At 40.9% G+C, this 11,727-nt stretch overlaps 1 long non-coding RNA gene across 1 annotated transcript in view; it reads left to right on the top strand.

Annotated features, from left to right (window-relative positions):
* The first annotated feature begins 683 nt into the window (after window positions 1-683).
* The window catches only part of LOC135105419 (uncharacterized), an 11,878-nt gene continuing 834 nt past the window's right edge, over window positions 684-11,727 (top strand). The window contains exons 1-2 of the long non-coding RNA XR_010270826.1: window positions 684-1,108; window positions 11,720-11,727. The exon at window positions 11,720-11,727 is cut by the window's right edge and continues 233 nt beyond it. This is a non-coding gene — a long non-coding RNA (uncharacterized LOC135105419). The remainder of the gene's footprint in view (window positions 1,109-11,719) is intronic.

Genomic DNA, 11,727 nt, shown 5'->3' on the forward strand with positions numbered 1-11,727 from the left:
AGGTCTGCATTGTTAAGGCAGCATCACACACGGCAAATTTTTCCTTACACATTGGCTGTTTTTGTTGGCTGTTGGGTAAAACGAGCAACGAGCAACAGGATTTGGGTTGTCAGGAAGAATGAAAAACGGCTGCGTTGCCGGACGTGTCAAATGACTGTCTTGTTGCAAGCTATAAATGTAAACTGACTAACTTATTGTACTTTGAGACAAATTGTCAACTACAAAACTAAAAAAAAAAAAAAACACGTACAATTGTGATACGATTATCTGGTGTGTGAAACCATTATTTATATCACTTATTTGGCAACAGATGGCGAGACAGACAAACTGTCGTGATGGAGTCCAGCGCTAAGTTTTTCTGGAGTTTGAAAGCTCGGCACAAATTAATTGAGCTGTAGTGGATCCAGACTATAACTTGATACTCGTGGTGCTGGCTGACTTGTCTCCGCTGTTGCCATCCCAACCCTGGAGTGACCTGACCAGACCTGACCATGGCCAGCAGGGCGCGGCATGTGGAGACAGCGCCGCACGGCCTGCATGCGTTGCCAAGTGAACCGAAAGATTTACAGCGTCGTTGTTCCATCATCAAATCGAAAACCATTAAAAAAACTATGCAGTAGTATACAACAATACATTATTTTGGAATGATTAAGACAAAGTTAAGTTGCTGAAGAGATGCTGGCTGGGGTTTTGTTGTTGGAACGACGAGGCGTCAACACAATGGTCCAGTCTCTGTGTGACGCCAAACTTGTTGGGTTTTCGGTATCACCAACGAAAATATTCAACATGTTGGGAAAAATTTTCCATGTGTGACGCCGCGTTTAGTGTTAATTGGTATTTAATATGTTTAGATTAACTGATACTTCGGGTGCCGGTTTGGGTTGGGTCGTACCAGTCAAGGAGTCGAGCTCCTGCTGAAGGTGTGGATTGTTTGTGGTGGACAGTTACTTGTTATATAGACATCAATCGTGAGACTTTGATGTTTCCTTGTTCTTCACTGGGAGCTTATCAAGACGAGAGAGTTCAAGTCAACGTACTTAACTCCGTCCAGCAAACAACACAGCCACGGCCTACCACTTCACTCCGACACGCGGACCTAATCAGCTAGGTGACTCATGATGTATTTACTTAGGTTACTTAAGGCCCGGACACAGTAGTCCCCGAACATTGTCCGGAACACTGCTCAGAACATGTTACGAACATATCAGGAACTTATTCCCGAACATACTACGAACGTGTTGAAAGAAATAACAGATGCCAGAGTTCGAGGCAAATGCTCAAATGTGTTCGAAGCTGACGCACAGTTCACACGGACAGTGGGACACGTGTATGTGGTGTTCATTCCTCGCCACCTCTGGTACTTAAACTGCTCTGAAAATTTGTTCAAACGTCCATGCCAGAGCTTGGAACATGGTAACGAACCATGCCTCGGACATGCTCGGGGCAATGGTGTTTCGAACATGCATGCGAACCCGTTCAAGACACCTCTTCGAGCAGTGTTCCGGGCAATGTTCGGGGGATAGCGTGTCTGGCTCTTTAGGGACACTAGGTCCACCCATCCAAGGTAATTTTGTATAACCAGAGGCTCCAACAGAAAGTGCATGAGTGTGGAAACCAAAAGTATGCTAGATAGAAGAGGTGGAAAAGAAGAAGGAACATAAGAAAGGTAGAGCAGAGACGGGGAATCTGGATAACAACCTTAATTAACGTGGCTCATGATAATACCGTCTTGTGCTCCTCGACGTTTTTCCTAACAACTCCCATAATTAAGATCGACACTTGGTTATTATATTACTGCCTTCTCATGTGTACGGAAACATAAAATAGACACTCGGGCACTCGCACTGTTTCGTGATTCAGAAAGACAATGGGGTTCACACACCTGTTTCGCTGTTAGAAGTGTGACTGAATCACGTGTAACAAAACTGTTCGGTAAACCCGTAAACCTTATGTTGTCTTTTATGTCACACGATGAATGGATATTAAAACTTTCGTACTTAATGTGTATGTATAAGTAACTATGATGAAAACAAGACTCTTAGTAAGCCTTAGTTCCTTAAAAAAATATATATATGACAGATCGATATTTGCTCTATTGTATATACTTATATGATACGAGTACGTATAGTTAAAGGTAATAAATAGGCTCCGTTATCAGGTTGCTAATGTGAGTCGTTAGAGAAATATAAAAGATTAGACAAATGATTAGGATGATAAGTAGAAATAGGTAGTTATGTTTCATACAGTGACTGCCACGTGTAAGCCTTTATGTTTTCTTGCAGCTTCCTTTGTTTCCTTTTATTCTTATGTTGTTATGTTCAGTATGTAGCTGTATGACATAGAGGGAGTGCTCTGGATGCGTGTACCCTGGTAGTGAAAAGAACATTTTACCATCCTGGCTGCCTCTGTGGTGCCGTGGTATCCTTGGCGACCGAGGGAAGATTAATTATGTTGAAGATGTTGAAGGTCTTGGGTAAATGCGTGGTGTTCAGTAGCTAGTTACGCATTAGTAAGAAACGACACTCATCCACAAAAGCATAACATAAAAATTCTCTCCCTATTCATACATATACATGAAACTTTTACGTCGTGTTTTAAGTTGCGCTAATGATCTCCCCTCCTCTCTTGGCTTTTTGTCGTCTGCTTTCATTGAGACCTCCGCCTATATCTTGACATGAACATAAAACTCTCGTACAAACTGGACAGAAAAAGGATTGTAGACAAGTTACCAGAGTACTGAAATAAAAAAAGAACCTTCCAGTTCCAAGTAGGGAGTAACAGCTGCCGGCAGTGACATGGGGAGAAAGTAACGGTGAAGGTTCTCTAAATTAAATCTGATGCCACTGACCTAAAAAGTTTCCAGAACGTCTTCATATTTAGTGTGGAAACGCCCTTCGCAATTTGGTGATGCCCACTGTGTCACCAAGGCCTCGTTATCTTGGTGCAAAAGTTTTAATTAATCAATCAATCAATCAATCAGTCAGTCAGTCAATCAGCCAAGCCTGCCAGTGTTGACAGCAGTCGGAGGTTGGCAGCTCTTGTATTGTTAAAAAGACTCAGCTAATTATCCCGATTTCTTTTTTCCCCCACACCTTCATATGAAAGTTTTATAAGTAAGCAATGGTTACTGTGGAAATCTCAAAGAAATAAGATAGAAAATATAATATTTCTAAGGAATCCATGTTTTGAGGAAACACACACACACACACACACACACACACACACACACCACGTAGTGTAGTGGTTAAGCACGCTCGGCTCACAACCAAGAAGACCTGGTGTCACAGGGGATTTGGCACCCCAGTGGATATGGCCTCCCCGAGTGGAATTCCCCAATGTTTTTGGAACCCCCCTAGGGATTTCGGCACCCCTATTTTTACCAGGAAATATGACCCCGCCTTTTTTATCACTTTAGATTATGAAAGTTATGATAAGGGCCACAATGAAACTAGAATTTTTGTTAATTCTTTGGAGACAACAATGAATTTCTATTTATTTATAAAATACCGACAGTAAGATTTAGAAAAAAAATGATACAATATTAAAAACTGGTAATCAAAACAAAAATTTTTGTTTCTTCTTTTTGGGACTACAGTCTACACATTTTCACCCACAGTTCTTATCTGTCTCTAGATAATTTACACATCCATGGTGAAACCACGTGAAACAGTCTTCACACTCAACCATACTGCCATAGCTCTTTGGAAGGAAGCAGAGACAATGCACTTCAATTTTTGCCAACTTTCTGACTGACTTCTTTCCCATTTCACCTCTAGGGAAAGGTGAAAGCTTTCTGTTCTTGAAACTATCCTCAATGTGGTTTCATCATTAGATTCCTGTGCTGGTGAGCTTTCTTTTGGTAGTGCATCTGTGCGGGCTTTTTCCATTACCTTTATCTTATTTGGCTCTAGCCACAATTTCAATCGATTTACATTGTATGACTTCTCGAGCAACTTCCCTGTCCTATCTCCAAGTTGAACTCGGCCCCTTCCTAGATACTTTATCACTTCTTACGGTCCTTGAAATAATAATAATAAGAATATTAATGAAATTATAATTATGTTTTGAGTAGGAAATAAAAGGGGATGCCAAAAAATGGAGGGGGATACCAAGGGGGTCCAAGTAACCTCAGGGATTTTGGCTCGGGAAAGCTAAATTCACAAGGGTGAATGTTTCGGGGATGCCGCGATACTCAGAGAATACTCGGAGGATACTCAGAAAATCGCATTATTTAGAAAAGCCTGAAAAATATTCGCTGACTGTGAAAATATAATATTAAGAAAAACGCAAGATCACGTCAGTCAAAACACCAATTAAGTGTGAACGTCAATTAGGCAACGCGGGGGATAGATAGATAGTAATGAAGATAAAAGTGACAGCAAAGGAGAGACGATGCCAAGGATGAAAATGTATAAATGATGAAAAATTATCGACAAAACAGACGACAGTGCAAGGAAAAGTTACACAGGAGAAAAGATAAATGGATGTCAGGGTGGAAATATGAGATGAATAAATGCAATCCAAAGAAAAAGAAGCTTACACAAGTGAGTGAGACTGGAAAAAAAAGTGAAAAGAAATCAGAAAAGGAAGGATAATTAAAGAAGAATTCGAAATAAGATAGGAAACATCTCAAATAGAGTTAGATAGGAGGAAAATAAAACAGGAAAAGGATGTGAAGATAAAGGAAAATAACTAGAGAAGGATCTGAAATGAGAGCTGAAGACAATAAAAAAAAAACGTACAAGAAAAAAAATCAGGACAAAAACTAAAGAAAATAAATTAAAACAACGTAAAAAAATCATAAATGAGAGATGAAGACAAAAAAGAAAGGAAAGGAAAAAAAAAAAATAGGCAGGGAAAGGAAGCGAAGTAGCAGTGAAGATAGAGAGGGAGAGATGAAAGGCGTGAGAGAAGGAGCCAAGTGAGAGATACGTAAACAGCACGAGAGATAAGAAGGAACTGGAGCGAAAGAATAAACACAGAGAGGCTGAAGGTTGTACAGACTGCCACACAACGGCGAAGAGGCATCCGCAAACAAACAAACAAGCAAAGAAAAAAAAACAATAGCCAAAGTCAATAAACCAAATAAAAAAAAGCAGTACGGAATAGGAAGTAGGAGGAAGAGTAGGAGAAAGAGACGAGGAGATGGTGGAAGAGGTGATGGATGAGGAGGTGGAAGAAGAAGACGAGGGGAAGCTGGAGGAAAAGATGGATGAGGAGAAGGATGTGAAAGACGAGGGAGAAGTGAAGAAGGAGGAGGATGGATGAGGATGAAAAGGTGGAAGACGAGGGGGAGGTGGAAGAGGAGCAGAAGGAGAATGAGGAAGAGGAGGAGGAGGAGGAAGACGCTGGGGAGGTGGAATATACAAAGGAATACAAAGGAAAGACCAAGCAACAACAGACCCTGGGATCCTTACTAGGTTGCTTGGTTAACTATTCTATACTAACTACATAGTATGAGAGACAGGATAGTAAAGTAGAAGGCTCCTCCCCACCCACCCATCCCACCAGCCGAAGCTGGCCGGAAAATGGAAATGTACCATGTGGTATTGAAAAACCACATGGAATTTCTAGGGACAGAGAAACGAAGTATCAGACTACGTCTACTTGTGTTTGTGAGGGGAGTGTGTATATGCTTGACGTTTATGTAATGAGGTGTTTATGTGTGTAGGTGGAGCCACAGTGTGAAAGTCTGTGGGGTGGTGCGGCAGCCTTGCCTGGCGCTTTCTAGGAAGGTAGCAGTCAATCAAGCCCCAGCTCCGTTCACTCCACTGAGTTAGAGTACTTTCCCTATGAGGAACGCCGTACCCTGTTTACCCCCTGCAACATTGACTCCTGGTAGTCCCGATGGTGACCAATAGTTGTCAGAGCCCCAGACAACACAACCCGTCACAGGTCAAAAGTGGGAGTAGTGACCGTTAACTCAGGGTTATCTGTGGGTGTGGATATAGTGTAATGTAGTGTAAATGTGGACACAGTGTGGAAGTCAAGAGGTGGTGCGGCAGCCTTGCCTGGCGCTAACGAGGGAGGCAGCAGTCAATCAGGCCCCAGCTCCGTTCAATCCACTGTAAAAGTGCACTTCCCACAACGGGGCGCCGCACACTATATGGTTACCCCCTGCAACAGTGAACCCTGGTACTTAATTCCCGATGATGATCACTATTGTCAGGGCTTTGACTTTCCACAGCCTTTCACAGGTCGAGAGTACTAGTAGTGACCGTTAACTCGGGGCTGTCTGTGTCATGTAGGGAGGGCATAGTGTATTCGCAAAAACACCCGGCACTAGACGATCAGAGGCACATTAAGTGAAAAACACATTTGCTTACTCGGATATGAACAGTGACAACCGGGGATTTATTTCAAAATATTTATCAAGACGAATTTTGAAGGTCTCAATAGTACCTGAATCAACTACGCTCGATGGCAAACCATTCCAAATATTTATAACGCGATTAAAGAAAAAATGTTTGGCCTCATTTGTTCTGAATCTCTTTCCTACTATCTTGAACCCGTTGTTTCTGGTGAAGTTTGACCTGTCTAGTGTTAAGAAGTTATCGGGATGCATATTTGTGAATCCTTTAAAAATTTTAAAAAGTGTGATGAGGTCCCCACGTAATCGACGTTTCGTTAAAGAAAATAAATTTAGTTCTTTTAATCGTTCCTCGTATGGTTAATTACGTAATCTTGGGATCATTTTGGTTAATCGGCGCTGTATTCTTTCTAATTTCTCAATGTCTTTCTTATAATAAGGTGACCAGAATTGTACATTATATTCGAGATGCGGGCGTACAAGCGAATTACATAACGTTAGAATTATCTTTTCGGTTTTGAATGAGAACGATCTTCCGATAAATCCAATTAATTTATTTGCAGTTTTCACTACTTCGGTGCATTGATTACTTTGCTTGAGATCAGTTGATATTACGACGCCGAGATCTTTTTCTCTTTCTACGCACTTTATGGGGGCGTTCTCCATTGTGTAGCTCACTCGTGGATTACTACTCGTATTTCCAATATGTAATACGTGACATTTGTTAATATTGAAGTTCATAAGCCATGTGTTGGACCATTCGACGAGGGTGTCTAGATCGCTTTGTAAAAGGTGACGCTGGGTTTCCGAGTCCGTCCTATTTGCAATTTTTGTATCGTCTGCGAATTTTGATATTTTACATTTAATATTTTCATCAATATCGTTTATATATATGATAAAAAGTATCGGTCCTAAGACTGATCCCTGAGGAACGCCACTACTTACGTTGGTCCAATCTGACGATTTGCCGTTAATTACTACCCGTTGTTTGCGGCCCGATAGCCAATCTTCGATCCATGATACTAGATTGCCAGTTATACCGTGAGCTTTTACTTTATTGATGAGGCGTTTGTGGGGAACTTTATCGAAGGCTTTTTGAAAATCTAAATAAATTACATCGACCGCCCTAGTGTCATCAAACAGGTTATATACATGGTGGAAAAAGTCGAGTAAGTTTGTGAGGCATGACCGTTTGTTTCTGAATCCGTGCTGAGAGTCTTTGATGATATTATTATTTTCGAGGAATGCTACCGTTTTATCTCTTATGAGCGATTCCATTAGCTTACCTACTATCGATGTGAGGCTTATTGGTCGATAATTCTGAGATTGAGACTTGTCACCTTTTTTAAATATAGGTGTAACGTTCGCGAGTTTCCATTCGTCGGGGACTTTTCCGGTGCTTAACGATTTACAGAACAGCATGGAGAGTGGTTTAGTTAGTTCATTTTTAGCCTCTTTTATGACTCTTGGAGAGATTCTATCAGGACCCGGCGTCTTGTTTACTTTGATTTTATTTATCGCTCTCAAAATTTCGTTTTCATCAAAGGTGCACGTGTTCAAAAAAGCGTTATTACTTATATTGCAAGGAGTCGGTTGTCGTTCTGAATTATCTTCCTCTGTGAATACGGTTGAGAAGTATTTATTTAAGATGTTTGCCATCGAGGTATCGTCTTCGGTGTACTCGCCGTTTTGCATGGACCAATTTCTGATGGTAGTGTTTTTTTCTTTCTGATATAACTGAAAAATTCTTTGGGATTAGATTTACTGCTATTAGCGATGTGAAGTTCGAGGTTTTTCTTACTTTTCTTAATGAGTACTTTGGAGTTACGGCGTAATCGGTCATGTTCGATCTTATCGCTGTTTTCTTTAGTGAGCTTATATTTATGGTATGCACGTTTTTTAGCGAGAAGGCTATTTTTTATTTCCGTGTTCCACCATTTCGGTTTAGAGTTAGCAATCGAGCGCCTATTTCGTAGAGGAGGAGATGGTGGAAGAGGACGAAGAGGAGAAGGAGGAGGAGAGAAAATTATACCATACACAACTGACAAAGAAAAAAATAAATAAAAAATTACTGTTCTTTAACTCAGAGGACGAGGAACAGCAACAAGTAACACATACAAACGGTAACAAAACATAAATAGTAGATGCTACCCTAAAACAAGTACAATATTCACTGCATGTAAGAAAGAGATGGAAGGAAACAGAAACCAAATGCAAAATCAACACAAACACACAACGTAAACAAAAGAAGCAGTGGAAGGAAACTAAAAAAAAAAAAAACCCAATTACAGAAAGAAGAAGAAAAAAAAGGAAAAAAAAGGGTAACACAGCAAAGAATAAATAACAAACGAGATGGAAAGCTGTAACAGACTAAGACAAATTCAATACTTTTAGTGGATACAAAAAAAAAAAAGGTAGAAACAGTAATAACGGATACACACAAACAATAACAGGGTAAATAAAAAAAAAAGTGTTGTGTAGACGAATCTTGAATACACATTGAAAACTGAACAATGCTGAGGTCGCCCATGCTTTCAACCTCGTCTGCCTGAAAGAGAATATACTACCTGGCTCTACTCATATAAAAAGTAATAGAAATAAGTTGTAATATTAATGAAATAAGCATACTTCACTTACTGGTTGCAAATAAAACAGACAAAAAAAAAAAAAAAAAACGGAACAGAGAGGAAAAGTAATCAAAATAATAGCGGTCAGGAAAAGATAGGTAAACACACACACACACACACACACACACACACACACACACACACACACACACACACACACACACACACACCCGCTATCTACGGACCATATTCTGAAACCCTTCCGGCTACATCTCCATTTTATTCCAAAGGTCCTACATGAAATTACACAGGTTTTCAAGGGAGTGTTCATGGTTCCACTATTTTTCAAAGGCTCTAGTTGAAGTTACACGGGTTTTCAAGGGTCATTTCATGGTTCCAGTGACAGATTAACAAGATTTCTACATGATTAATAGGAGAAACACTCTTGAAAACCCGGCTAATCATCTCTATGGCCTTTGAAAATAGTCGTGATGAGAGAGCAAAGCGTTTCAGGATTCAAGCAAACAAAAACAAGAAGCAAGAGAGGGAAAAAAAAAAACAGGGGGGAGGAAGAAAAATAGGAAGTGCATAGTTAGCAGAAGAGGACTGATGGAGGGAGTACTTTGAAAGCCCAGCGGGATGGAGAGAGAGAGAGAGAGAGAGAGAGAGAGAGAGAGAGAGAGAGAGAGAGAGAGAGAGAGAGAGAGAGAGAGAGAGAGAGAGAAGGAGGGCGCGGACGATGCAGGAGGGAGAGGAGATAATGGGTAGGCGGAAGGAGAGGTCCAAGGGGAGACTCATATGGGGTTGGGAGACAGGTTTTTTAAGTGCTTTTTTTCTTTTTTAAGGGAAAGGGAACAAAAGACGAATTTTTGGAGTAAAGAGAGGGCACAGGGTAAGGAAAAGATGAATGTGGAAAAGGAAAAGAAGCGAAGAAGAAAGGGGGAAGGAAGCAGGTTTTTAATTTCTATTTTTTTTTAAGGGAAAGGCGAGTTTTAGGAGTGAAGAGAGGGCATAGGGGTGAAACAGAAAAAAAAGTAAGGAAAAGGTGGATGCGGAAAAGGAAAGAAAGAGTATGATGGGGAAGATACTGAAAAAAAAAAGAAAAATAGATGGGAGCGGGAAGATGAGATGAGTAGCAACATAAAAAAAAAAAAAAATAGGGAGGAGGAGGAGGAGGAGGAGGAGGAACGAAATACAAAAAGTCAGAATACAAGGGTGAGGAAAAAATAGGGAAATGGAGGAACTGCAAAGTCGTCTGAAGGAAGGAGAAACGCGATAAGGCTGAGAGGAATAAGGGACGAGGAGAGGAAACGAGAGGATAGGGAAAGAGAGAGAGAGAGAGAGAGAGAGAGAGAGGGAGAGAGAGAGAGAGAGAGAGAGAGAGAGAGAGAGAGAGAGAGAGAGAGAGAGAGAGAGAGAGAGAGAGAGAGAGAGAGAGAGAGAGAGAGAGAGAGAGAGAGAGAGAGAGAGAGAGAGAGAGAGAGAGAGAGAGAGAGAGAGAGACAAAAGCGAGTAAGTGGAGAAGAGGGAAGAAGAGGATGCAAATTAGGAAGAGGAAGAGAAAAAGGATGCTGGTAAAAGGATTAAAGTAGAGGTTGTGATAAAAAAAAAACACAGCAAATAAGAAGAGGAGGAGGAGGAGGAGGAGAGGAGGAGGAGGAGGAGGAGGAGGAGGAGGAGGAAAGCAGAGTTGCCCCCTCTTAGTTTTACATACAAAGGTGCTATATTTCACGGAGAGAGGGCGTAAGATGGAATTCCTAATATTATGGTTCCTAACATTTGCCCTGTTTATCTGTTCAGCGTGTGGAATTTCTATGTATTTCCTCCTCGTCCTCTTCCTCCTCCTCCTCCTCCTCCTCCTCTGTTGTTGTTGTTGTTGTTGTCATTGTTGTTGTTGATCTCTCGTCTCCTGTTTGGATGATTTAACTTTCCTTCCCAACTGCTTCCTGTATTTATCCTCTTATTGCAGTTTCTCTCTCTCTCTCTCTCTCTCTCTCTCTCTCTCTCTCTCTCTCTCTCTCTCTCTCTCTCTCTCTCTCTCTCTCAGGCATTGGGAAGTTGTTAAATGGGTCTGTTTTTCATACGCGCCTTTTGCTCTTTCACTTTAATGGGTGGCGTAATAAAGGCCTTGCGAATATATATTAGCTAAATGTAATGGACAGTTACGTATATCTAACTACTGCTACTACTGCTACTGCCGCTGCTGCTGCTACTGATATTGCTGCCTCTGTTATTGTTACTTGCACTGCCATGTACGTATTGCATTTGTGTTGCTTCCATTGTTATTGCTACCACCACTGAAGCTACTACTACTACTACTACTACTACTACTACTACTACTACTACTACTACTACTATTACTACTACTACTAAAAGAATCAATCAAAACGTATTATAATGATTCGTTCACGTTTGAGATTTTGTTCTGTCTTCTTTTCCCAAGCTTAGGGTCATTCGTGTAATTTTAGCGATGAACACAGAAGTACAGTTCGTTTCTGGAAATCTTGACAGTTGGTGTTTACGCAACCAGCAAGGATTCCTCCCTCACCACCAGCGCATCATGTTCGGACACTGCCAGGCCTGTTCACGTCACTTTTTTGCCGCACACAAAGGAATCAATCACTGGGACGCTGAAGGTCATCCATCAGTCATCGTGGTGACTTTCATGCGGCTCACGCTTCTTGTGGACCATTGTAAAAAACGAGACTAAAAAGGGTTCTAATTGTAATTTTTACTGATTTTAGGCAATTTAATTAGTTAATTTGAAGAAATGTAATTTGTCAATGTGAGGACTTGCTGGCATGGTTCATTAACGATTTTTCTTCCTCTTCTCTTTCGACAGCATCTCAA

This window comes from Scylla paramamosain, chromosome 12 (genome assembly GCF_035594125.1).
Source record: "Scylla paramamosain isolate STU-SP2022 chromosome 12, ASM3559412v1, whole genome shotgun sequence".
Taxonomy (NCBI): domain Eukaryota; kingdom Metazoa; phylum Arthropoda; class Malacostraca; order Decapoda; family Portunidae; genus Scylla; species Scylla paramamosain.